Source organism: Herpailurus yagouaroundi, unplaced genomic scaffold (genome assembly GCF_014898765.1).
Source record: "Herpailurus yagouaroundi ecotype Mexico unplaced genomic scaffold, PumYag 67641, whole genome shotgun sequence".
NCBI classification, from domain to species: Eukaryota; Metazoa; Chordata; class Mammalia; order Carnivora; family Felidae; genus Herpailurus; species Herpailurus yagouaroundi.
In genome coordinates this window covers 2,479,381-2,506,625 of record NW_024420442.1, presented here as the reverse complement: position 1 = coordinate 2,506,625, position 27,245 = coordinate 2,479,381, and the positions used below count along the sequence as shown (strand labels likewise).

Below are 27,245 nucleotides of genomic sequence, written 5' to 3'. Positions count from 1 at the left end.
CGTCTGTCCTCATGCCAGTACCATACTGTCTTGATTGCCATTGCTTTGTAGTAAATTATGAAGCCGGGAAGTGTGAATCCTTCTCCTTTGTTCTTCTCTTTCAAGATTATTTTGGCTATTCTGGGTCACATGCAATTCCATATGAATTGTAGAATCAGCTCACCAATTTCTTTTTTTTTTTATTTAAAAAAAATTTTTTTTTCAACGTTTATTTATTTTTGGGATAGAGAGAGACAGAGCATGAACGGGCGAGGGGCAGAGAGAGAGGGAGACACAGAATCGGAAACAGGCTCCAGGCTCTGAGCCATCAGCCCAGAGCCCGACGCGGGGCTCGAACTCACGGACCGCGAGATCGTGACCTGGCTGAAGTCGGACGCTTAACCGACTGCGCCACCGAGGCGCCCCCAGCTCACCAATTTCTAAAGAGAAGCCAGCTGAGATTCTTATAGGAACTGCATTACACCCGTAGGGCATCTTGGGAAGTACTTCCATATTCACCATATTAAATCTTCCAGTCATGGGCATGGGATGTGTGCCCACTTATTTAGATCGTTAATTTCTTTCAACAGTGTCTTGACGTTTTCAGAGTATATAAGCGTTGGTCCTTTTCTTAACTTCACACCTAAGTAATTTATTCTTTTTGATCTTATTGTAAGTGAAATTGTTTTTTTAATCTCATTTTGGGATTGTTCATTGAAAATATACAGACATACAGTTGGTTATTGTATATCGATCTTGTATCCTGCAACCTTGCTGAACTTTTTTATGAACACATAATGGTTGTGCGTGTGTGTGTGTGTGTGTGTGTGTGTATTCCTTAAGATTTTCTACATACAAGATCATGATGGGGCCCCTGGGTGGCTCAGTCGGTTAAGTGTCCAACTTCAGCTCAGGTCACGATCTCATGGTTCGTGAGTTCAAGTCCCGTGTGAGGCCCTGTGCTGAAAACTCAGAGCCTGGAGGCTGCTTCGGATTCTGTGTCTCCCTCTCTCTCTGCCCCCTGCCCACTCACACTCTGTCTCTCTCTCTCTCAAAAATAAATAAACATTAAAAACATTTTTAAATAAACGTTTACAATTTTTAAAAAAAGATCATATCATCTACAAAAAGAGATAATTTCACTTTTTCCTTTCCAATCTAGATGCCTCTTATTTCCTTTTCTTGCCTAAGTACCCTGGCTGCTACTCCAGTAAAATGTTGAGCTGCAGACATTTTTGTTTTGTTCCTAATCTTAAGGATAAAGCATCTATTCTTTCACCATTAAGTATGATGTTAGCTGTGGGTCTTTTGTAGATGTGCTTTGTTAAGTTGAGGAAGCTCCCTTCCATTCCTAGTTTGTTGAGTGCTTTTATCATGAAAGGGTGTTGAATTTCGTCAAATGCTTTTCTGCATTTATTGAGATGCTCATGTGATTTTGTTTTGTATTCAATTGTTATAACATTCATTGATTTTTTTCAGATGCTAAACCAATCTTACATTCCTAGGATAAATCCCAGTTTTCACGGTGCATAATTCTTTTTATATGTCATTACATTCATTTGCTAGTATTTTGTTGAGGATTTTTGCACCCATATCCATAACAGACAATGATGTGTAGTTTTCTTGGGGTGTCTTTGGTTTTGGTATTAGGGTATCAGGCCTCATAGAATGAACTGGGAAGGGTTCCATCCTCTTCCATTTTTGAAGAGTTTGTGAAGGGTTAGTATTAGCTCTTTAAATGTTATAATTTAGTGATAAACCATCTGAACCTGGGGCATTTCCTTTGTGGGCTGGTTTTTTAAAAAGTTACTAATCAGTCTCTTCACTTATCATAGGTCTATTCACATTATTTTTTTCTTCGTCACTTTCAGTAGTTTGTGTTTCTCTAGGAATATGTCCATTTCATCTGTCTAACTGGTTGGCATAGAATTCCTTTATGTTTATGAAAGTTCATTTCTGATGCTAGAAATCTGAGTCTTCTGTATTTTTTTCCTGGTCAATCTAACTAAAGGTTTGTCAATTTTGTTGACAAAAGAAACAGCTTTTGGTTTCATCAATTTTTCTCTATTATTTTTCTATTCTCTCTCCCATTAATTTCCACTCTGATCTTTACTATTTCCTCGTGACTTGCTTTAGGGTGAGTTGGCCCTTCTTTTCCAGTGTCTTAAGGTGGACGATTTGGCCCAATTTATTGACTTCAGGAAGTTTCCAGGATAGGACATGGGGAAGGGGAGCTGAGGCAGAGCCTGGCAGACCCCTGGAGTTGAGAGCACCAATCTGAGGGTTCAGGAAACCAAGTCAGGGAGAGTTTGTATATATTTGTCCTGCTTTTTAGTTGTTTGAAGTGAGAGGGTGAATACAGGCCCATTACTTGGTCAGAAATGGAAATTGTGCACATTCTTACAAAAAGCTTTATTTAAATCCCAGAATGGCCTTTCTAAAAATGGGAGGGAGGGAGGGAGGGAGGAAGGAAGGAAGGAAGGAAGGAAGGAAGGAAGGGAGAAAGAAAGATAGATAGAGGGGCACTTGTGTGGCTCAGTCAGTTGAGCGTCCAACTTCAGCTCAGGTCATGATCTCACAGCTCGTGAGTTCGAGCCCGCGTCAGGCTCAGAGCCTGGAGCCTGTTTCTGATTCTGTGCCTCCCTCTCTCTCTGCCCCTAACCCACTTGCATTCTGTCTCTGTCTCTCTCAAAAGTAAATAAACGTTGGGGCGCCTGGGTGGCGCAATCGGTTAAGCGTCCGACTTCAGCCAGGTCACGATCTCGCGGTCCGGGAGTTCGAGCCCTGCGTCAGGCTCTGGGCTGATGGCTCAGAGCCTGGAGCCTGTTTCCGATTCTGTGTCTCCCTCTCTCTGCACCTCTCCCACTCACATTCTGTCTCTCTCTCTCAAAAAATAGACACTGAGGCGCCTGGGTGGCGCAGTCGGTTGAGCGTCCGACTTCAGCCAGGTCACGATCTCGCGGTCCGCGAGTTCGAGCCCCGCGTCAGGCTCTGGGCTGATGGCTCAGAGCCTGGAGCCTGTTTCTGATTCTGTGTCTCCCTCTCTCTCTGCCCCTCCCTCGTTCATGCTCTGTCTCTCTCTGTCCCAAAAATAAATAAACGTTGAAAAAATAATTTAAAATTTACATCGAAATTTATATCCAAATAGCATATAGTGCAACAATAATATCGGGAGTAGATTCCTTAATGCCCCTTACCCATACTGCATATCCTAGAGTAGTTGTATCATTTGCTTAACTTTTATTTTATGCCCCTCAGAGTTTCTAGCTTTCTTTGTATGACCTTGTTTATTGTTCATTAAGTTTAACTGGGTAGGGGCGCCTGGGTGGCGCAGTCGGTTAAGCGTCCGACTTCAGCCAGGTCACGATCTCGCGGTCCGTGAGTTCGAGCCCCGCGTCGGGCTCTGGGCTGATGGCTCAGAGCCTGGAGCCTGTTTCTGATTCTGTGTCTCCCTCTCTCTCTGCCCCTCCCCCGTTCATGCTCTGTCTCTCTGTCCCAAAAATAAATAAAAAACGTTGGAAAAAAAAAAGTAAATAAACGTTAAGAAAGAAAGAAAGAAAGAAAGAAAGAAAGAAAGAAAGAAAAGAAATAGAGGAGAGAAGAAAGAAAAGAAAGAGAGGAGGGAAGGAGAGGCAAGCATTTGACGTATTAGTATTGAGGCTGGCCAGTCAGGTGATCGAAGCCATCAGACACACAGGATTCCAAATTACAAGGAGAAAATATATTATTGAGATATAGCATGTATATACATAAGACTATTTTCTTAGATTTAAAAAGTCACTGGTGCAGGTGAATATACAATTGTTAATTTTCTCTTATTTTGCTCTGTAGCTATAGGAAGAACAGAAGGAAAAGAATGGAGAAAAAAGAAAAAAAAATCTGTTCTTCACTCTTTTTAGTTTGTTGTTGTTGTTGTTTAGAAGCCCAGGGAAATTTTATCAACACTGGTATTTACTCCAAATCTCATCTCCCAAAAAGTGAGATCCACCAACATCTGACTTTTATCCTAAATTCTACACATATATTTTCCAGCATTCATTTAAGTTAGAAATAAAGGTCTGTTTTAAATGAATAAACTCGAATGTGGACTGATTCCTTGTTAGGTAAATAATAAGAAGTGAAATCTTTCCCTACATGATTTCTTTTGTTTTGGCCCCCCTTACCTTCTTCGAAAGCCATCACTTTCCATCATTGGGTAGGCCTCTTTTGAGTTCTTTTCTTGGTAGCCAATATGAATTAAAATGTCAAGTTGAAACAATTTGTCTAAAGAGAGAGATGCACATCTAGCCGCTGGAATCTTCTCGCTAAATATGTGGTCCATGTATCAACAGCATCAGCAACACTTGCAAGCTTTGGAGAAACAGAGAATCCCAGGCCCTCCCTGGACCTTCGCAATCACATTTTAACAAGGTTCCCAGGTAATTCCTATGCACATTAAACTTTTAGACACGTACTGCTGTAGAAAGCAAAATTACCAAAGGAAACCCAAACACATATATATTTGGGATATATTTGGGTTTCCTTTGATAATTTATATATGTGTGTGTATGCATATATGCATCATATATGTATAGAATATATAGTATCACATATATTATATAATATGTGTGTGCATGTATTTAGATAGGCACGCAAGGGGATGATGCATATAAATGTAGCATATATATAAAACCATATAAAGGAATGGCAGCACATTTAGGATAGTGGTTACCTCTTAGAAGGTGCATTTGTTATCATGTGGTATAACCAATTACCCCCAAACTTGGCTGCTTAAAACATACATTTTTCTGGAATCCAGGCATGCCTTACCTGCGGCTTCTGCTTCAAGGTCTCTCGCGAGCGCTGCAATCAGGTGTCAGCCAGGGTTGCAGTCTCATCTGAAGGCTCTACCGAGAGCATCTGCTTCCAAGTTCACTCACATCGTTCTTTGAAGGATTCAGTTTTTCACAGGCTGTTGGACTAAAGATTCAGTTCCTTATAAACTGTTGGCTAGAGGTCTCCCTTGACTTTCTGCCATGTGGGTCTCCCAACAAACATCTCATAAGACGGCAGCGGGCTTTATCAGAGCAAGTGAAGGGCAAGAGAGAGTGCCAGCAGGATGGAAGGCAGGACCTTTTGGACCCTAATTACAGAAGTGACATCCCATCACCTTTGTCACATTCTAGTCATTAGAATCAAGTCCCTAAGTCCAGTCCACACTCAAGGGGAGGGCATGAATACCAGAAGATAGGGCTTGATGAGGGTCATCTTTGAAAGCTGCTAGTCAAAAGCAGAGGGTGTCGGGAAAAGAAGAGAATTCTAGGGCGTGGGTACACACGGAGCTTCGAGTGGATTTGCAACGTTTGATTTCTTCAGCTGAGTGGTGGGCACTGGGTATTTATTTTAGTGATTTATATACCTTTCTTAGGTCTGAAAGATTTCCTAATAAGGAAAAAAGAAAAAAAATTAAGAACGAGCAGGCCTAATCGTTGAATCTGTTTAAGAAAAAAAGGATGAAGGGGTGGTTGTTCGGCAAAGGGATGATAGGGGCTCTGGGTGGCTCAGTCAGTTAAGCATCCAACTCTTGATTTCAGCTCAGGTCAGGGTCTCACGGTCATGAGATTGAGCCCCGTGCCCTGCTCCAAGCCCCGTGCCGAGCCCCACATCGGGCTCCGCGCTGAGCATGGAGCCTGCTTAAGATTCTTTCTCCTGCCCCTGCCCCGCTCATTCATTCTTTCTCTCCCTCTCCCTCTCTCTCTCTCTCCCCTTCTCTCAAAAAAAAAAAAAAATTAAAAAGAAAAGGGGTTTGCATTAATGCCTTCTTCTCCCATATTATATAGCAGCACATCTCATAATCTGTCTTACATGAATGTTGTGTAGGTTTTTATCGATTGTATGTATCTCCCTATCCTAGATCAGCCGGCACCGCGCTTTGCAAAGAATGGGTGCCAGATAAATGTTTTGCCAAAGCAAAGTGAATTTATTGCTTCCCCACCTCGTTCTGACATTTGTGGTAACAGTTTAAGAGGCATTACAGCTTACTATTCATTAAGGCCAGAACCACAGGGTGAAACAGGAGGCATAAATCCCTTTGTCACCACACAGTTTTCAATTTCAAGTAAGGATTCATGAACTTCCTAGAGTAACTTCTACCCTCGCCCTTCAAAAGACTGAATTAGGACATCGAGGGACCAAAGCGCCATTCGTGGATATTTTAAGGTTGAGGGACCATGAAGGAGACATCGGAAAGTGGGACCATGGCCTGGAGAGGGGAGAATTAGGTTGGGACCATGGCCTGGAGAGGGGAGAATTAGGTGGGAATTTTCAACACAGAAAGGACCTGGGCCGCCCCGATGTAGCATCCTGACTGAAAGTGTCTGGGTCTGGGGGACCCATGGGAAAGCAGGCAGGGAGGCAAGAGGACCCACAAGGGTAGGGAGTCAGGATGCCCCGAGATCCTATGAAAGAACACCAGAAGTCAAACTGCCACTGAACTTAAGCAGCCATCGTAGCAGACTTAGAAAAAAAAAAAAAAAAGATCCTGAAGTTAGAAGCACGATGGGGATTATAATAGCTGTAGTCGGTGAACATGTCATTTTCAGAACCCTGAGGAAGTCCCAGGCAAGGCTGGAAAGTCCAGGCGTCATTACTGGCGTCCAGAAAGGGCGCTAACCAGACGCATGTTCGGAGGGCGCGCTTCCTTCCCAGCACTGAGGACACTTTATGAGCTGCCCTACTCATGCTCCGTGCAAGCAGAATAAAGAGCTTCGCTTTGGGACAGCTGCGTGCTCGTTCTGTACAACTCAGAATGGTATCTTGCCCGTTCCCGAAATAGCGATTACAAACTTTAAGCAGGAAACTCACATACAGCACGTGGCTCCCGTCGCCGCCGCCATATTCGCTCTCCCTTTGTTCAGAAGACATGTCGGTGCCTCCATCCCAGGGCTCCACTGAAGAAAGAAATGGCCTTGTTAACTGGAGTGGAATGGGGGGAAAAGGGAATGGCATGGTAACCCCACCTCCTTCTTTTGTCAGAGCGGAACCTTTCGACACACACCGCATCCCTGGCTGGCCCCTTGGGCGCCGAAGGATACAAGCTGCCATATTGGAAGGGTCGCAGGCCCACGCTGTTCCTCTCTGCAATGACATGAGTTCCTCCCCAAATAATCTCTTGACGTCTTTGAACTTCTCAGAAGAGAGACCGAAGAGATAAGTAGAGGCCAAGTACACGCAGCTAAACCACAGCGTCTCATCTCTCGAGCCCCTTTTCACTTCGTGAAGCTTTTGCAGAATCCATAAAGCAGGGGCTTTTAAAGTACTTCTTGAAAGTTTTCAGAAACAGGAGTTGCCAAATGTTCAAAAATAATTTTGATGAATCACAATCGTGAAGAAACAGTTTTCTCTCTTTATTACAAAGTTATTTTTAAAGCGTTTCTTCATGAATCATGCAAAATAACTGATTGCAACACAAATTGTCGTCTTCATGACTATTTCTGAGAGAGGGAAACTCTAGTTTAAAAAAGGCAACCGGCATTTTCATTAGAAGAACTATTTTCTGCACAGTAAAAGAAATGATACAGTAATGAACCAACAGACTCCCCAAATGTAAATTATATCATCACTTGATATTACTATTCTTAAATTTTGATGCAATTTGAATCCACAGCAAAGCTCTAAATCATCCTGGCGAAATGGCAGATCCCTCCAGACTCTTCAATTCTTTCAGGATCAGAGCACCATTCTGTCTTAATTTTTGAAATTGGAACCGAAATGTTTTTAAGAGAGAGACATATTGATTATAAGGGTCTATGAATTCTCTGTCCAGACTGGTTTCTATTCAAAGTGAAGTGAGGAACACTGAATACTTTCACAGTCATTAACACCACATACCATTCCTTTGTTTAAAAAAAAAAAAAGTATTTTAGTAGAAGAGTGTTATCTCTAGTCGCAGGTCCTTCTGTTCTCATCACTACCGTGAATATCAAGCATCTGGTTTACTGACACTCATATTCTCGGGACACAGTGCTCTGAGTTGCATGGAGGACGTTGGATGCTTATAGATGCGCACAGCGATGGTTATCGCTACTAGACTTCTCCCTGTATCCGATGTTTCTCCCACAGTGACAGTTGGCTCTGTATTCTAAGCACTTTATGTGACTAACGCAATTACTCCTCACAATGACTCTATGTTGGAGATTACGATTTATCCCCATTTTACAAATGAGGAAACTGACGTACGAGCAGGTTGAGTAACTTGTCAGAGACTATACAGCTAAGTTTGTTGCAGAGCCAGGACTTGAACCCAAGTAGTCCAGCTCCGGGGAAATGCTCTGAACCTCTAAACGGTATGCTCTGCTCCTGAGAGCAGGCGTTCAGTAATTTTCAACACGAATAGTTATTTGTTTGATTTTTCTCTGACTGCATATTGGACCCTAAACATCTAAATGAATGTCGATTTCAAAGCTATTGTCCTGAGAACCTTCAATTGCTCAAAACCTTTTGTGATTCCTTCTTTGGAATAGTTTTCAGAGCCAGTTCATGATTCGCAGGAGAAAAGCAGTCAGCTCATTTTTTTTTTAAATGTGTGTTTGTTTTTGAGACAGAGAGAGACAAAGCATGAGCGAGGGAGGGGCAGAGGGAGAGGGGGAGGCACGGAATCTGAAACAGGCTCCAGGCTCTGAGCTGTCAGCACAGAGCCCGACGCGGGGCTCGAACTCACGGACCGTGAGATCATGACCTGAGCTGAAGTCGGATGCCCAACCGACTGCGCCACCCAGGCGCCCCCACCGCTCGTTTTTAAATAAAGACAGTGTTATTCGGTTTGGGCAGTACCTTATTTGCCCAACATGTTTCTGAATAACACGTTTTCCCGAAATCACATTCTCCATTAAAAGAAGAAAGATTTGCTACCGTTGAAGATAGTCCAAAACTGTGATGCCGGGGTATTTTCAGTCAGCTAGCAGACATTTACTGAGCAAGATGTCAAACAAGGCATCTTCCTTACCTTCAGAGAGCCCTCGGCCAGGTAAGGGAGACAGACAAGCCAGTGCAATAAGAGCTCTGACAGATGGAACCACAGGATCCTCAGGGTGCCCAGAAGAGGGGCATCAAACCCAGGCTTGGGGTGAAGGCCAGCTTCCTGAAGGTGGAGGTGAGGTCTGATTTTAGTTGCAAAAGACAAGTAGCTGTGGCCACCCCACAAGAACAAGGGCACCGACTCTGAAGGTGGCTGTGCTAACTGGGAGATTTTATGTCCTTGATGAGTACACTCATACTCTCCCAAGTTTATTTTTAGAAGATGATAATTGTTTTATGCTCACACCTGGTACTCAAGTTGTGTTTGCTTTTATTTTTTTTTTAATGTTTATATTTACTTTTGAGAGAGAGACAGACAGACAGACAGACAGAGACAGAGTATGAGCAGGGGAGGGGCAGAGACAGAGGGAGACACAGAATCCGAAGCAGGCTCCGGGCTCCAAGCGGTCAGCACAGAGCCCGATGCGGGGCCCGAACCCACGAACCGCAAGATCATGACCTGAGCCGAAGTCGGACGCCCAACCGACTGAGCCACCCAGGCGCCCCAAGTTGTGTTTGCCTTTAAATGAAACCTGGAAAGATCTGCTGATGGTAGTTTCAAAGTTGCCTAACTTTGGGGCGCCTGGGTGGCTCAATTGGCTGAGCATCCGACTTTGGCTCAGGTCACGGTCTCAGGGTTCGTGAGTCAAGTCCCATACTGGGCTCGGTGCCGTCAGATCCTCTGTCCCTCTCTCCCTCGGCCCCTCCACCCCTCCTTGTGTGTGCTCTCTCTCTCTCAAAAAATAAATAAAACCTTCAAAAAAGGTTGCCTAACTTTATGTTTGAGTGTTGTTTGCTTTTGTAACTGAACCATTTGCAGGTCTTCAAGTTTCTCTGAAGAGTTTGGCTGATGGAGTAAACAGAAAACAAACCAATATACCAAGGAGGTCATTGTCAGAATCTATTTGTGTGTGGGAAGTACATGATGACCATTTGTTTGATAAATAAAGAAAGGAGTGAATCTTTAACGTTGATCCTCTGTAACCTAAACAGAATAGCTACTTTCCTTCATTTCCCGTGGGCCAAGATAGGACAGAGCAACCCACGCATGGAGATGCCCTAGTAGAGGCTCATACTTTTCTCATTGTATCAATCTGGAGGACAGTGACTTTGAACCACCAATGGGAGATACAGCAATCTAAGAAGGAGTTATTCCGTTTCTGTGGCTCATCTGCCCTCGAAAACCAAACTACCCCAGGCTCGTCCAAAAGGATCCCCAGAGAGGGAGAAAAGGGCTCGGGAGGTGGGGAAGTATCGTCCAGCGCCTGTGGGCTCAGTGCTCGGCTATGGCGACCGACGGTGCAAAGTACGATACCCTTGTTGCATGAAGGCCCTCTTCTCTGTGACCCTCATCCCCTAGGTGGCCCGACCGTAACTCTGTAGAATTGATGTGGAGAGCAGGAACTGGAACACACAGCGAGGGAAGAACAGGATTTTCTGGGATTTGAGAGCGAAACGACCTTGGGTAGGAGGACACAAAGGGCACCAGAGACAACCGGATCTGTTGCCCGAATCTGTCTAGGGCCGGGCCCACTGAGCTCAAAGAGTAGGGGCAAGAGATAGTAGGAAAGAAAAGATATCTGCCTGCCCACCACTTATTTACTCATTTCGCACACCAAGTGTTTTGAGAACCGTGCTAGGGAGCTGACGGCTAATTCCTAGAGAATCCATTGAGACATCCCTCCCTGTGGTTCCATGCTACGCCGGGGCGGCCAAAAGTTGTCCCTCCCCCCATAACCCGCCCTTTATTGACCCTGCCAGGGTGCCTAAAATGTATCCCTTGCTTTCCCTGTTCCACGAGCTCTGGTTACTTTTTCAGATAAACATTTGTTGAAAAAGAATCCCAAGAAAATGGGCCACGACACAGTGTGGCATTGACGGGGAGGTAAAAAAAAAAAAAAAAAAAAAAAAAAAAAAGATACTGTGGCAGGCTACGGCTCAGATGGATAGACCTAAGTACTTAGCGGGTGCTGATGAAGAAATGAGTGAAAGTAAAGGATAGCTTCTGAATGCCTGTTAGATGCGAGGTGCGCTCAGATATCCTCCCCAAAACTTCTGGGTAGGAGGCATGACTCTCTTTCCATCTTTCCCTGGTGACATTCTGAGGATTAGAGATGAAGTCGTTTGCTTGTACAGCTAGTAAGTGACAGCTGAACTCATGTCATTGGGATTCGAAGTATTATCGCCATGCCGCCTCGATGGTGAAACTGTCCAAATAAATGTATCAGTCCGGGTCTAACCAGGAGAAAAAGCTGCACGAGCTATTTGCTCAGGGGGGATTTTAATATAAATACCACTACTGTATAATCTTACTCATACGAGGCACCGGAATCGTCATGTTTATAGAGATGGAAAGGAAAATGGTGCTTGCCAGAGGCCGATGGGGGGGAAAAAAGTGGAGTTATTTAATGGGGATCGACTTTCAGTTTCACAAGACGAAAACAGCTCTAGAGGTGGACAGAGATGATTAATGCCATGGAACTGCACACTTAAAATGGCTTAGATGGCAAAAGCGAAGACGAAATAAAGACATTGTAGACATATGAAAGGTTCAAAAAGTCATCACTGGCAGACCTGAACTGTAATAAATGTTGAGGGATATCCTTTAAGCAGAAGGGAAATGAAACCAGATGAAGATATGGATCTACACAAAGTAATACAGAATATTAGCTTGGTGACTAAATACATAAGATATATTTCCTATTTCTTAAATCTCTTTTGAAAGATAATTGACTAGGGGGCACCTGGGTGGTTCAGTTGGTTGGGCGTCTGACTCTTGAATTTGGCTCAGGTCATGGTCCCAGAGTTATGGGATCGAGCTCTGTGCCCGGCTCTGTGTGCTCAGCGTGGAGCCTGCCTGGGACTCTCTCTCTCTACCCCTCTCCCCCTCTCCCCGCTCCCCACCCCGCACAAACACATCTTCTTTTTTTAAAAAAAAAAAAAAAAAGATAATTGACTATAAACAAAACGGATAAAAATGTATTGCGAGCTTTACAACTTACGTATTAGGAAATTATATGGAAACTCTAGTAGAAAGATCAGGAGAGGGGAAATAGAGGCACACTATTGTAAAGGTTTTACATTACTTGTAAAGGGATAGACTATCACTTGAAGGTGGGCTGCGATAAATTATAAACTCCAAAGCAGCCACTAGGATTAAAAAACAAAGAATTGCAGGGGCGCCTGGGTGGCGCAGTCGGTTAAGCGTCCGACTTCAGCCAGGTCACGATCTCGCGGTCCGGGAGTTCGAGCCCCGCGTCAGGCTCTGGGCTGATGGCTCAGAGCCTGGAGCCTGTTTCCGATTCTGTGTCTTCCTCTCTCTCTGCCCCTCCCCTGTTCATGCTCTGTCTCTCTCTGTCCCAAAAATAAATAAACGTTGAAAAAAAAATTAAAAAAAAAAACCAAAAAACAAAAAAACAAAGAATTGCAGCCAAAAAGTCAACAAACGAGATAAAGACTAAAGCATCCAATCAACCTGACAGAGACAGAAAAAAAGGAACTACAGATGACACAGAGAGAAAACAAAAAGCAAGATGAAACATTTATACCTAATGGCATCAATAATCGCATTAAACGGAAGCGATCTAAGCAGCTGATACTCGTTTGCCGCCACTGCTGTAACAAACTACCGCGCACTTAGTGGCTCACGACGACATAAATGACCCGACCGCTAGTTGTGCAGGTCAGCAATCTGACACGGGTCTCGTCGAGCTAAAATTAAGGCGTCAGCAGAGCCGCGTTCCTTCCGGAGGCTCTAGGGGAGAATCTGTTTCCTTGCCTTTTCCAGCTTCCAGAGGCCGCCTGCATTCTTTAGCTCGTGGCCCCTTCCTCAATATTCAAAGCACATCACCCCAACCTCTGCCCTGTCACTACACCTCCTTCCCACTCTGACCTTCTTGCCTTCCCCTCTTGTAGATGTCTGTGATTAGATGGGGCCCACCCCCATAATCCAGGATAATCTTCCCCTATCAAACTTCTCAATTTATCACATCAGCAATCTCCCTTTTGCCATGTTAGGTAATATTTTACAGGTTCGCAGGATGAGAATATGGATATCTTTGGGGGGGGCATTATTATCTACCGTACCCCTCAACTGAAAAGACTGGCAGACTGGATAAAAAAGTAAGACCCAAGTGTATGCTGTTTCCAGTACTCTTTAACTATAAATATAGAAATAAGTTCAAAATAAAAGGATGGGAAAAACTATGCCACGTGTAGTAGGCCGAATGGTGGCCCCAAAGACTTGTCCATGCTCTAACACCCAGAACCTATGAATATCACCTTATTTGGCAAGCGATATGATTTAGCGCAAGGATTTTGAGAAGAGGAGTTTATCCTGGGGAGTTCTAAGTGCAACCACACATCTCCTTATAAGAGACACACAGAGGTAGACGCAGACACACAGAGAAAAGCAATATGGAGATAAAGCGCAGAAAGAGATACACTCACAAGACAAAGAATGCTAAGAGACACTGGAAGCTGAAAGAGGCAAGGAACAGTTTCTCCCCTGGAGCCTTAGAAAGGAATGTGGTACTGTCTAACCTGGATTTTGGACTTCTCATCTCCCGAACTGTGGGAGAATAAATATCTTGTTCTAAGCCACCCCAATTTTGGTAATTGTTTTATGGCAGCCACGGTAAACTAATAAGCCTACCTAACTAACAGCCAGATACGGGAAAAACAGATGGCTACGTTAATAACAGACAAGTACATTTCAGATCCAATGCTATTACCTGGGAATGATAATAATAAAGGGGTCGATTCATCAGGAGGATATAACTATCTAAGGGTTTATGCCCCTAATAATAAAGCTTCAACATACACGGAGCAAAGAGTCCACTTGAGTCATACTACGTATGTATTCTGACATCAATGGAATTAAATTAGATTCTAGTAACAGAAAGATATCTGGACATTGCCCTCATATTTGGAAACTAAATGATAACACATTTATAAATAACACCTGTGTCAAAGAAAAAATCAAAAGGGAAGTTGTAAAGTATTTTTAAGTGAATGAAAATGAAAACATATCAAATGTGTGAGATACCTCTAAAGCAGTACATCCAGGAAAGTTCAGAGCACTAAATGCATATGTAAGAAAAGAAGAAGGATTTCAGATCATTGACATCAGCTTCTACCTTAAGAAACTAGACAAAGTAGATCAAATTGAGCCCCAGGTAAGAAGAATCAGAAAGCAATGAAACAGAAAGCGGAAAAAAACAGAGAAATTCAAGGATCCTAAAAGTTGGTTCTTTCAGATAATGAGAAAGAAGACAGCAGAACAGGTTCTACAGACATTAAAAGGATAATGAAGAAATGTCAGGAATGGATTTATGTCAACAAATTTGAGGACTTAAGTGAAATGGACTAATCGCTTGAAAGACACAAACTACCAAAGCTCACTCATAGTTCTACACCTATTATAGAAATTGAATTTGCAATTATAAAACTTCTCACAAAGTAAACTCCAGGCCCAGAGGTTTTCACTGGTGACGTCTACCAAAAACTTAAGGTAGAAATAATATCAGTTTTACCCAAATTCCTCCAGAAAATTAAGGGCGGGAAATACTTCCCAATTTATCCCATGAAAACAGCATTACCTTGACACCAAAATAACATTATTTAAATAAAAATTAAATAAATAGGGGCACCTGGGTGGCTCAGCCGGTTAAATGTCTGACTCTTGATCTCAGCTCAGGTCATGAGCTCATGGTTTGTGAGTTCGAGCCCCACATCGGGCTCTGTGCTCACAGTGCAGATCCTGCTTGGGATTCTCTCTCCACCCCCCTGTCTCTCTCTCAAAATAAATAAATAAACTTAAAAAAATTAAATAAAGGGGTGCCAGGGTGGCTCAGTCAGTTAAGCGTCTGACTCTTGGTTTCGGCTCAGGTCATGATCTCACAGTTTGTGGGTTTGAGCCCCGCTTTGGGCTCTACACTGGCAGCGAGGAGCCTGCTTGGTATTCTTTCTCTCTCCCTCTTTCTCTGAGCTTCCCCTGCTCATGCTCTCCCTGTCTCGCTCTCTCAAAATAAATAAATGAACTTAAAAAACTTAAATAAGCTAAACTACATGCTAATATCCCTCATGTACATAGATACAAAAACCGGAAATAAAATTTTATAAAAGTGAATCCAGCAATATGTAAAAAGAATAATACATCATGTGCAAGTGTGACTTACAACAGGTACACAAGGTTGGTCTACATTAAAAAATAACTCAGTATAATTCACCATATTGGCAAAGCAACAAAGAAAAGCCAGAGGATCATCTCAATAGACACAGAAAAATCATGTGACAAAATCCAACATCCATCACTGAAAATAACTCTGGGCAAACTAGGAATAGAAGGGAACTTCATCAACCTGATAAAGGACATCGACACAAAACCTCCACCTGACATCATACTTAATGGTGAAAGACCAAGTGCTTTCCTTAAAAGATCAGTAACCAGTCAAGGATGCCCCTTCTCACCCTTTATACTCAGCGCTCTACTAGAGGTTCTGGCTACAGCCATTAGGCAAGAGAATGCAATAAAAGTCACTCAAATTGTAATGGAGGGAGTACAAGTTCGTTTACTTGCAGATAACCTGTTTGTATACAGAAAATTGGTTGAAATCTAAAAAAAGTTCCTAGAACGAACACAAGAGTTTAGTAAAGTTATAGGCTACATCATTAAGATACAGATTTCTTTTCGCAGCGAAAACTACGGTAATGAACAACTGAGCCAACGAACAACTGAAATTTCAAAACGTCATTTACGATCGCATCCAAAATACTAAACGATTAAGGATTAATTGGACAAAAGAGGTGCACAACCTGTACACCGAAACCTATAAAGTATTGCCGGGAGAAACTGAAGAGAATCTAAATAGAGATTCATACTCGATTCATGGCTCGGGCAGAGACTTCACGCTGTCTTTGTGTGAGCCAGTTCTTTTGAACAGCTTTATTGGCCCATTCGCCTGTTTGTCCATTCACCCGTTGATGGACATTTGGCTGGTCTCCAGTTTTTGGCTATTGCAAATAAACCTTCCACGAACTTCCGTGTACAAGACTTGCTGTGGATGCATGCTTTCTTTTCCCTTGGGTAAATAATCTAGGAGAATAATGGCTAAGTCACTTCCTAGGTGCATGTGTAACTTTTTAAAAACCACCAAGTTGTTTTATAACCATTTACGTTACCCCCAGCTGTGGGAGAGGGCCCCAGCTTATTGACTTCCTCAGCAACACTTGATGTGGCCGTTCTTTTTAATTTGAGACATCGTGCTTGCTGTGTAGTGTTATATCGTTGTCGTTTAAAAGAATTTTTTTTAATGTTTATTTATATTTGAGAGAGAGAGAGACACAGAGCGAGCAGGGGAGGGGCAGAGAGAGACGGAGACAGAATCTGAAACAGGCTCCAGGCTCTGAGCTCTGAGCTGTCAGCACAGAGCCCGACGCGGGGCTTAAACCCATGAACCGCGAGATCATGACCTGAGCCAAAGTCGGACGCTTGATCGACTGAGCCACCCAGGCCCCCCTTCATTGTGGTTTTAATTCGCATTTACGTAGTGACCAATGGTGTTGAACCTCTTTTCATGTGTTTTTGTGCCATTTGTATGTCTTCTTTGGTGAAATGTCTGTTCAGATCTTTTGGCCATTTTATATTGGTTGGGCTATTCATGTTCTTATTGGGCTTTTAGAGCATTTTCTATATTCTAGACACAAGTCTTTTATCAGATACATGCTTTGCAAATATTTTCTCCCAGTCTGTGAATTATCTTCTCATTGTCTTAACAGTGTCTTTGAAAGAGCCAAAGTTTTATATTTTCATGAAGTTTAATTGGTCAATTTGGTTTTAATGTATTGTGCTTTTGGTATCATATCTAAGAAATCATTGCGTCGCTCGAGGTCATGAAGGTTTTTCTCCCGTATGTTTTTGGAGGAGTTTTACAGCTTTAATTTTTATATTCAGTCCTATGATCCGTTTTGAGTTAATTTTGTGTATGGTGCAAGGTATGAATTCAAGTTGTCGTGTTGTATTTTTTCTGCAGAGAAATAGCCATCGTTCCAGCACCATTTGCTGAAAAGGCTATTCTTTTTCCAATGAACTGCCTTTGTACCTTAGTGTGCATTTTACTGTGTGTCAATGATCTGCCAAAAAAACTGTTAAAAACGACTGACTCAACAAATCTATCCAGCTGATTTTTGATAAAGGTGGAAAGCAACTCAATGGGATGCGAGGGAAGGCTAAGGCCTCACAGATCCAGCCAAGAAAGACACAATGAGCCACTTTTAGATTCAGTTGATTACTTGCATGGAGACCGAAAGGCAGAGTGGCCAAAGGTACCGGCAACCCCCGCTCCTTGTCCTACATATCAAAAGGGACGACGCTGAAACGAAAGGTGCCTCCCATCCTCTTGTGTTCTGAATGCATCACGAGGACTTCTGCTAAGACTCAGATAAACTGCAGGTCAGGTTTTGCTTCTGTGGCCTAGGTCACCAGATGGCCATGGCAGGGCTGTTCCCCTCCACATAAAAGTCTCAGATCCTGATCCTTGAACAGGCTTCCCCGGGCAGAGCTATTCTGCACATGTCCGTTCGGTTCCCTGCTAGAGAGAAACCACGTCCTGCGTGGCTTCGGATGGGGAAGTCGATGCCTGATCTCTCAGAACTCTGTCCAATGCACATAGTTTTCCTATTGCTTTTGGCCTGTATCCTTTGCTGTAATAAACCTCAGCTGTGAGTAAAGCCTGCAATTGAGTCTTATGAGTCCATCCGGTGAACCATTGAATCTGGGTGGTCATGGGACCCCCCAAAACAGGTTCTTTTTCTCAATAGATGGTGCCAGGAAAATTGGAGATTCATAGACAAAAAAAATATAATAATAAGCCTAGATTTAAACCTCGTCCCTTCTATAAAAATTAACTCAAATTGGATCGTAGATTTAAATGTAAAATTATAACCTTTTAGAAGAAAACATAGCAGAAAATATTCATGGTTCAGGATTGAGGAAAGAGTTCTTAGACTTGAAACCAAAAGCAACACGTAAAGGAAAAAACTGGATTTTGCACTTCATCAAAATGAAAAACTTTTGTTCTGTGAAAGACCCTGTTAAGAGGATAAAAAGACAAGCTACAGACAAGGAGAACATATTTGCAAATTACATCTCTAACAAAGGATTTGTGTCCAGAATACACGAAGAAGCCTCAAAACTCACCTGTAAGAAACCGACCACCCGATTTTTAAATGGGAAAGACGCGGACAGACACTTCACCAAAGATGATACACAGATGGCAAATAGATGCATGAAAACACGTTCAACATCACCAGCCTTTAGGCAAATGCAAATTGGAGCCACAATGAGATGCTACTATAGACCAAGTCGAATGGTTAAAATAGAGAACGCTGATAACACCAGATTGCTGACGAAGATGTCAATAAACTGGATCTCGCAATTCATTGTTGGTTAGAATGGAAAGTTATGCACAGAGTTACCCTATGACCCAGCAATCACACTCCTGGGCATTTATCCCAGGGAAATAAAAACTTGTGCCCCCACAAAAAAACTGTACTCAAATGTTCACAGCAGCTTTTATTTGCATAGCCAACCGTTGAAAACATACCAAACGTCCTTCAATAGGTGAACAGTTTGGGGCGCCTGGGTGGCTCAGTCGGTCGAGCGTCCGACTCTCGATTTCGGCTCAGGTCAGGGTCGTGGAATCGTGCCAGGGTCGTGGGATCGAGTCCCGCATCAGGCTCTGCGCGGGGCATGGAGCTTAAGATTCTCTCTCTCCTTCTCCCCCTGCCGCTCCATCGCTCACGCGTGCGCACACATGCACTCTCTCTCTCCCCCTCAAAAAAAAAAAAAATAGGTGAATAGTTAAACACATCGTGGTACATCCATACCATGGAATACCAATCAGCAATAAAAAGGAACAAACCACTGATACACTAAAAAACTTGGTTGGATCTTAAGTGTATTATGCTGAGTGGGAAAAAAAGCCAATTTCAAAATGTTATGAATTGTAAAGATGAGGAGCTCTGTTTGAAGTGACGGGACAGTTTTGTCTTTGACTGTGGTGAGTAGTTATACAAATCTCTACAAGTGATAAAATGCCATACTGTCACAGAGGCATAGAAAAAACTTGGTGCATGTTAACTGATGAAATCAGAAGGAGACCTGTCGCCTAGGTCGCCATGCCGTGCCAATTAATTTTCCGATTTTGGTTGTGAAAGCTACAGTTATGAAAGATGTCACCCGTGGGGGGAAGCTGGATGGTAGGGGACGTGGAACCACTCTGTAGTATTTGTTGTGCAACTTCTTGTGAGTACACAATGATTTCGAAATAAAAAGTTACAAATCGATACTCAATTCAGTTACTGGCAAACTTTTAAGTATGTTGGGAACACCTCGAAAAATGTGAATCTACATTTTGTTTTTTAAGTAGGTTTCACACCCAGCGCAGAGCCCATTGCGGGGCTTGAACTCACGACCCTGAGATCAAGACCTGAGCTGAGGTCAAGGGTTGGGTGCTCAACCAACCGAGCCACCCAGGCGCCGCTGAATCTACATTTTTCGACTGCAAATGTTATGAAACCTAAATACAGATCAAGCATTGCCGGTGAAAACTTATCATTCAAATTGAAATATGCCATTAAGTGTAAAATACACAGTTGATCTCAAAGAATTTGTATAAAAATATCTCAGAAGTAATTTAAAAATTTCATGTTTATTTATTTTTGAGAGAGAGTGACAGAGTGCAAGCAGGGGAGGGGCAGAGAGAGAGGGAGACACAGAATCCAAAGCGGGCTCCGGGCTCTGAGCTGTCAGCACAGAGCCCGACGCAGGGCTCAGACCCAGAAACCGTGAGATCATGACCTGAGCCAAAGTCGACTGCTTAACCAACGGAGCCAGCCGGGTGCCCCTCAGTAATAATTTTTATAGTGCTTACATGTTGAAACGAAGCAGATGAGACATGTTGGGCTGCACACAATATATTACTGGAATTCATCTCACCATTTCTTTTTATGTTTTTAACATCGCTACTAAGAGAATTAAAGATCACCGTATGATTCGCATTGTTATGTTTCTATTAGTGCTGCTCTAAGGGATCACACAGGTTAAAACTTCAGGAAGCAGCTGTCACTCCTCGGCTGGGGGTGAGGGTAGGGGGTAAGAGAAGAATTTGTAATTACTGAAACTTGGGGGAGGGACTCCTTGGAGCTAAAGGTCAGACTTCTGAGGAGGCACCTGCTATCTGGTGCTGTGATCTCTTGACGCTCAGCGCGATGGTTCGAAATTCTCTGTGTATGTGCCCGCTGCTTCCACCATGAGGGTCTTAAAGCTTCGTAGTCTCTGAGGCCACATGGTATGGTGGTTAGGTCCCGAAGCGATCACGTCACAAGTCCTCACCAGTGGAATGTTGGTGGACGGGCCATGTGTGACCTTCAGGCCCATCTCAGAAGCTCACGTGCCTTCTCCACTCTTTCTCTTTTCCCATCTGTTGGCTGGTTGTCAGCCTCCAGGGCGACCTTGGGGGCCATATGCTACAAATGACAGAGCTGGTGTTACCTTAATGGGTACATAATTCTGCAGACACGGTGTCTTGGCTGCAAGGTGGAAGGGGGCATAGTATCCTCAGTTACCAGGAGATCGCCAAGGAGGTTTTTTTTTTTTTTTGTTTTGGTTTTTTTTTTTTTTTTTTTGTCCATTCATTTATTTTGAGAGAGCACGAGAGAGACAGGATCCCAAGCAGGCTCCACGCTGTCAGCATGGAGCCCGACACAGGGCTCAAACTCACGACCCGTGAAACCATGACCTGAGCCGAAATCAGGAGTCAGACGCTTAACCAACTGAGCCACCCAGGTGGCCTGCCAAGGAGGTTCTTAAATCCACCAGCAGGGACCTCACAAGTTCTTTTTTTTTTCTTTTTTAAGATTTTATTTTTAAGTAATCTCTACACCCAACACGGGGCTCGAACTTACCACCTCGAGATCAAGAGTCACACACGTGCCACCGACTGAGCCAGCCAGGTGCCCTGAGCTCACAGATTCCTATCAAAACTCTACTCCCACACACACGCCACATTTTGTGTAAGAAGAAATATTTCTTTAACCTTTTGGACTTACAGATTCGCTGGGAAAAAAAAATGGATACTCTTCTCTGAAAAGTCTTAGAGAGTTTATTCAAAATTGGAGAGTACTTAGCATTGATAATGCTTCTGGTATAATATTGCAATTAGAGTTATAATAACATGCTATTAACGGTGTAAAGAAAATCTGTCTGATTTTATGTAAAATACACATTCATGGTGGGGGGGTGAGGTTGAATTCTAGTGCCTCTCTCGTCACTAGAATAAAAGTGTTTTCATTTTTCATATGCCAAATTATTTTTTTTTTAATTTTTTTTTCAACGTTTATTTATTTTTGGGACAGAGAGAGACAGAGCATGAACGGGAGAGGGGCAGAGAGAGAGGGAGACACAGAATCGGAAACAGGCTCCAGGCTCTGAGCCATCAGCCCAGAGCCTGACACAGGACTCGAACTCACGGATCGCGAGATCGTGACCTGGCTGAAGTCGGACGCTTAACCGACTGCGCCATCCAGGCGCCCCTTTATGCCAAATTATTAACAAAGGGTCTTCAGGCTCTGATTCGAGTCCCATGTTGACATACACACGTGAACTTCCAGCAAGAACTTCATTCAACCAAGATGTTAAAGGGAATGGGCCTTAGAGATCAGTGTTAACACAAACAACACTCAGAATTCTCTCAGATACATGGGGGCTGCATTCAAGGAGGTGAAGGAAGTAGAATTTTTCTGGGTTCAAGAAAACAGCTGCTTTAAAGCCTTCCGTCCATTACAAGGGGAAGCCTGAAGCCTCTGCAACAAAGTCCTAAGATTTACTTAAATTCCTTTTTCGATTACTATCAAGTTTTACATTTCTACCGCTAAATTTTGAAATACCGCGAAGGAACTGGTCAAATACATTCTTTTTTTAATTTTATAAAAAAAAAATTTTTAGTGTTTATTTTTGAGAGAGACAGAGACAGAGTGCGAGCAGGGGAGGGGCAGAGACAGGGGGAGACACAGAATCCGAAGCAGGCTCCAGGCTCTGAGCTGCCAGCACAGAGCCCGACGTGGGGCTCGAACCCACGGACCGCGAGATCACGACCTGAGCCGAAGTCGGACACTCAACAGACTGAGCCACCCAGCCCCCACCCCCCGGTCAAACACATTCTTAGAAAGGTACCCGGCAACCCCTTGGGCTCTCATGGTGAGTGTTGGCGAAAGAGGCCAGAGAGAATGGAACCAAGAGCCGTCCGTACTGGTGTGTAAGAGCAGCAACAGCAAGATCTTACAGGACTTCACGATTCTGCTTCCCAACGAGAGAGATGCTTTGGAAGAGCAGGGAGGACGTCTTGAAGGGCGATTTCAAGGGCCCTTTCTCTTTCTCTCGGTCCAGCGTCTCTGGTAGCTGAGATGGGTGGTGACTGAGCGAGGGCTGCAGTGGCTTTGATGAGCAAGTACCGGCACCAGAAGGGCTCTGATCCTGCTACTAGGCTCCAGCAGGCATTCCAATGTCTCTTATATATAAGCCTGAAAACCTGAATTCCATCTCTCCTCACTGATCCCACCAGACCGCAGATCTCTGCCATGCTCGCTTTCCTTCCACCTGCTTTCTCTCTCCTGACACTTCCCTCCAGAAGTATTTACTGCGTTAAAGGGGCGCTGTGTACCTCCCCACCCCAACTCAAAGTTATCAGCTCTCCGTTCCCTCTTCCAAGGTAGGCTTGAAAGGGATGACAAACAGCTCTCATATACTGGAATCAAAATGTATAAGCTTATACAAAACAGTACATAAGATAGCTTTATTTTTGTTAGCCTGTGTGTCAGTAGAAGTAAAAAAAAAAAAGATTACAGGGGGTATCTTCTGGTAGTTTATGGGGCCATCAAGTCACCCAGGGATCATGGGGGTTACGGCAAAGAGATGAAACCACTTATATCGGAGATCAGCTGCCAACCTCCAAACTATTGCCCTCTGGAGCTTTCCACTAACCCTAGAATTCTCACCAAAGGCGTCACTCTTAAGGGGCCCTCCGAAGAGATACAAATAGGTTTCCGGGTTCTTGGAGCAAGGCAGTGGCATAGTTCACATTTGGCTTTGGCACACTCCCTGCTCAACAGCTGGGGAGTGGTTTGGGCTCTCTGAACTTCTGTTTCTTCATTTGTTAAAAAAACAATCTCTTCCAGGGGCGCCTGGGTGGCTCCGTCGGTTAAGGGTCCAACTCTTGATTGGCTCCGGTCACGATCTCGTGGTTTGTGAGTTCGGGCCCCACCTTGGGCTCTGCGCTGACAGCGCGGAGCCTGCTTGGGATTCTCTCTCTCTCCCTCTCTGCCCCTCTCCTGCCCTCTCTCAAAATAAATAAACTAAAAAAAAAAAAATCCCTTCTTTTCTCTGTACCCGACACCCATTTCTTAACATCCCTGAGCAGCTGGTATTTATGACCCAGTAAGAAGGAGGCAGACAAGATGGTCTCTCTCCCATGGTGTCTACATTTCATTAATAGTCTCTCAGTAACTGACATTGGATGGACACTTGTAAGCTTTCACCTAATCCTCCCACTAGTGGTAGATTGACCATACATCTATCCTTATCTTACCTGACAAGGAAATGGTGTGAGAGAGATGTACATGTCCCCTCCGTTATGGGACAAATCAGCAGTCAAACCGGATCAGAAATCGTATCTCCTCACTCCTGGCCCAATACGCTTCCTAGAGGTGAACATTCCCAACCTCTGTGTTTCTGGACCCTCCATGTTTCTAACCACGTGGACAGAAAAAGGGACGGGGGTCCCAGGCTTTGCCCTGAGCATAATACCACAGGCCTCACTCCTAGTTTCTTAGACTCACGGTCTGCTCTGACTCATGTCCAACCAACCCTCTTCCACGACTCTACCAATTCTGGCCAGACACCTTCTCCAGGCAGCCCCTCTTGGCCAAACCCATACCCCAGTCATTATCCCCTTACATTAAATTCCTTTAGCACCTGAGAATCCAGAACCCTCAACTAGTTGGATGTGTGTGTGTGCGTGCACGTATGTGTGTGTGTGTGTGTGTGCGCACGTGCACGCGCGCACGCGTAGCGGTTCTATACACTTGATTTTAGGACAAAAAAGAGAAAAATGAAAACATACCAAACCATCAGAGGTTTAATCAAACTGCCAGATTTTAGGCTGTGACCAGGATTGATACAAATTCAGTTCCATTTTCTTCAATTTGTCTCTCCATCTAAAATTCTGCGGGAATCACTGACGGTACCCAGCTCAGCCTAGAGGCTACACGAGATCCACATGGAAAAGACAATCAGAGGTTACTAGGCTGTCTTCTTTTAGGAAGGAAGGTGGGTTCCGATATTACAGAAAGATTGCCCAGCTGAACCCAAATGAGGTTTCTCCTTAGCCCCAAGTACACCAAAAAATTCTACTTGAGGAGCTTCCCAGCCCTAACCCTGGTGTTGCAGGGAGCTGTGAATTCCCTGAACGTGATATATATGTCTATTTCAGCTTTTCAAGCAGTATCTTCTGCTGCTCCTGGGCACAAGAAGATGGGCATTTAATTGACCCCTGGGACGTTTTCGACCACAACAACCCTAGCCAAAGGTGACTTGGCCAAGTCTGATGACTGTAATTTTTCATCCATTTGACAAGCGCAATGTATAGCAGAAGGGATCAAGGCCCTAGGAAATTTGCATGGGAATTTTCAGAACTGAAGAGGCCAGCCACCCATGAGAATGAATGGCCCTGGGGACTTCTGAAGCTCCTGTTCTAAGAAAATGAAATGAAGTGGGGTTCTCTTTCATTCTGAAGGATGGTAAAATGGTTTAGGATGACGAGGCTCATTTGGAAGTGATGAGCTATCCCATTTGAGTTTTAGCTATATTAAAATAAACGGGAGCAAGGACCGACATGATATGCTTGTTACTTACATCGATTGAAGAGCTACAGGGCCATCTGCTCTTTGGAAGCAACACGCTTTTTTTTAAGTTCTTATTTATTTTAAGAGAGAGAGAGAGAGAGCACGCACAGGCAGGGAAGGGGCGGAGACAGAGAGAGAGAGAGAGGGAATCCCAAGCAGGTTCCACACTGTCGGCACAGAGCCCCACATGGGGCTTGAACGCACAAACTGTGAGATCATGACCTGAGCCAAAATCAAGAGTCTGATGCTTGACCGACTGAGCCACCCAGGCACCCCTGGAGGTAACAGTCTTATGGGTGCCCTAACTACAGGGGACCATCTCTGAAGCGTTACCCGCTAAGTTATACTTTAGATATCTATGTCACTCTAGAGGATTTCCATAATTGTTCAGTCCAACAAATAGCTCTCAAGTGTCTATTTCCCAGGCACTATGCTAGTTGCTAGAGATGCGGAGGTAATAATAACTAGTTGTGAGAGTCAAATATTACCGAGAGTTTTTGCTGGTTTTGGTTTTACTGTGAGAGACCCTCTGCTAGGTGCTTTACATACGTCGTCTCATTTTATTCTTTCCATTACCCTACAGAGTATTCTTAGCCCCACTTTACCAATGCGGATAAGGGTCAATAATTTGTGTAAGGTCACACAGCTAGTACGTAACAGAGGTGGGACTGAGCCCCAGGTATATCTACCTGCATGATCTAACCACCATACCACACTGCCTCAGAGACTATTAAGCTTTAAGACCCTCATGGTGGGGGTGCCTGGGTGGCTCAGCCTTGACTAAGTGTCCGACTCTTGATTTCAGCTCAGGTCATGATCTCATGGCCCATGGGATCGAGCCCTGCGTCCGGCTCTGTGCTGACAGTTCAGAGCCTGCTTGGGATTCTCTCTCTCTCTCTCTCTCTCTCTCTGCCCCTCTCCCTCGCTCGCACTCATGTTCAGGCTCTCTCTCAACAATAAATAAATAAACATTAAAAAAAGACCCTCACAGTGAAGCAGGGGACACACACACAAAGAAACAGTTGCAAACTTTTATGTTAAATGCTGAGACAGAGGTGGGCTTAGGGGGATGTGGGAATATAAAAGGGCCCTGGAGAAGCAGCACAGCACATGGATTTCTAAGAGCACAGACTCTGAAGCCAGATAGCCTGGGTTTGAAGTCTGGCTTTGCCACTTCCCAGTTATGTTCTGTGAACTTTAACAAGTTAAGCCTCTATGTGCCTCAGTTTCCTCATCTGAAAGGAGGGATAATAACAGGATCTAACTCATAGAGCTGCAATGAGGATTAAAAGTGCCTAGAATAGTTCCTGGCACATAATAAGCACTATGCACGTGTTAACATAAATAAGCTTTACTCTGAATGGGATTACAAGAAAGGCTTCTTGAAGGGCCGGATGCCGGGCTTGAGTCACAGAGGATGAGTTAGAGGTAGCCAGGTGAAGGCAAGTGGGGGAGAGAGTGAGCCCAAACCGGCATCGAGGGTGGGGGCTAACTCCATTCAGCTGGTAATTCTAGACTGGAGTGTTAAGTGCAAAGAGGAAAGAGGTAGGGGAAAGATCTCGAAAGGCCGTCTATGTCACTTGAAGAAGTCTGGATTTTATTTCACATGGACCAGGGAACCATGGAAGGGTTTTATGCAGTGGAACAATATAGACAGATGTACATGGGAGGGTAAATTTGTTATATGGTCTAAAACTTACTTTAAAAATATTCAGCACAGGGTGCCTGGGTGGCTCAGTCAGTTAAGCGTCTGACTTCGGCTCAGGTCATGATCTCGCAGTTCATAAGTTCAAGCCCCACATGGGGCTGTGTGCTGACAGCCCAGAGCCTAAAGCCTGCTTCAGATTCTGTGTCTCCCTCACTCTGCCTCTCACCCACTTGCGCTCTGTCTCTGCCTCTCAAAAATGAATAAAAACGTTTAAAAAATACTCAGCACAGGGGCACCAGGGTGGCTCAGTTGAGTGTCTGACTCTTGATTTTGGCTCAGATCACGATCTCGTGATTTGTGGGTTCAAGCCCCATGTTGGGTTCTGTGCTGACGGTGTGAGGCCTGCTTGGGATTCTCTGTCTCACTCTCTCTCTCTCTCTCTCTGCCTCTTCTCTGCTCTCTCTCTCTCTCTAAAATAAAAACAAAATACTCAACACAGACATACACCTATGCATATACGTGTGTGTATACACGCACCCCAGGGACAGCTCGTATCTGAACCACCCCAATGCGGAACACACGTCTGTGACATGCCCTTTCATGA

General features: G+C 44.0%; 1 long non-coding RNA gene across 3 annotated transcripts in view; it reads right to left on the bottom strand.

Annotated features, from left to right (window-relative positions):
* LOC121025483 (uncharacterized) overlaps positions 1–27,245 on the bottom strand; it is an 88,776-nt gene that overhangs the window by 6,275 nt on the left and 55,256 nt on the right. For 2 of the 3 annotated variants that reach the window (XR_005788067.1, XR_005788066.1), the window contains exons 4-5: positions 6,823–6,908; positions 4,789–4,938 (exon numbers count right to left, since the gene is read on the bottom strand). This is a non-coding gene — a long non-coding RNA (uncharacterized LOC121025483). Of the gene's footprint in view, positions 1–3,885; positions 4,330–4,788; positions 4,939–6,822; positions 6,909–27,245 lie in introns of those variants that run through there. The other variant, XR_005788068.1, reaches the window with a different exon arrangement.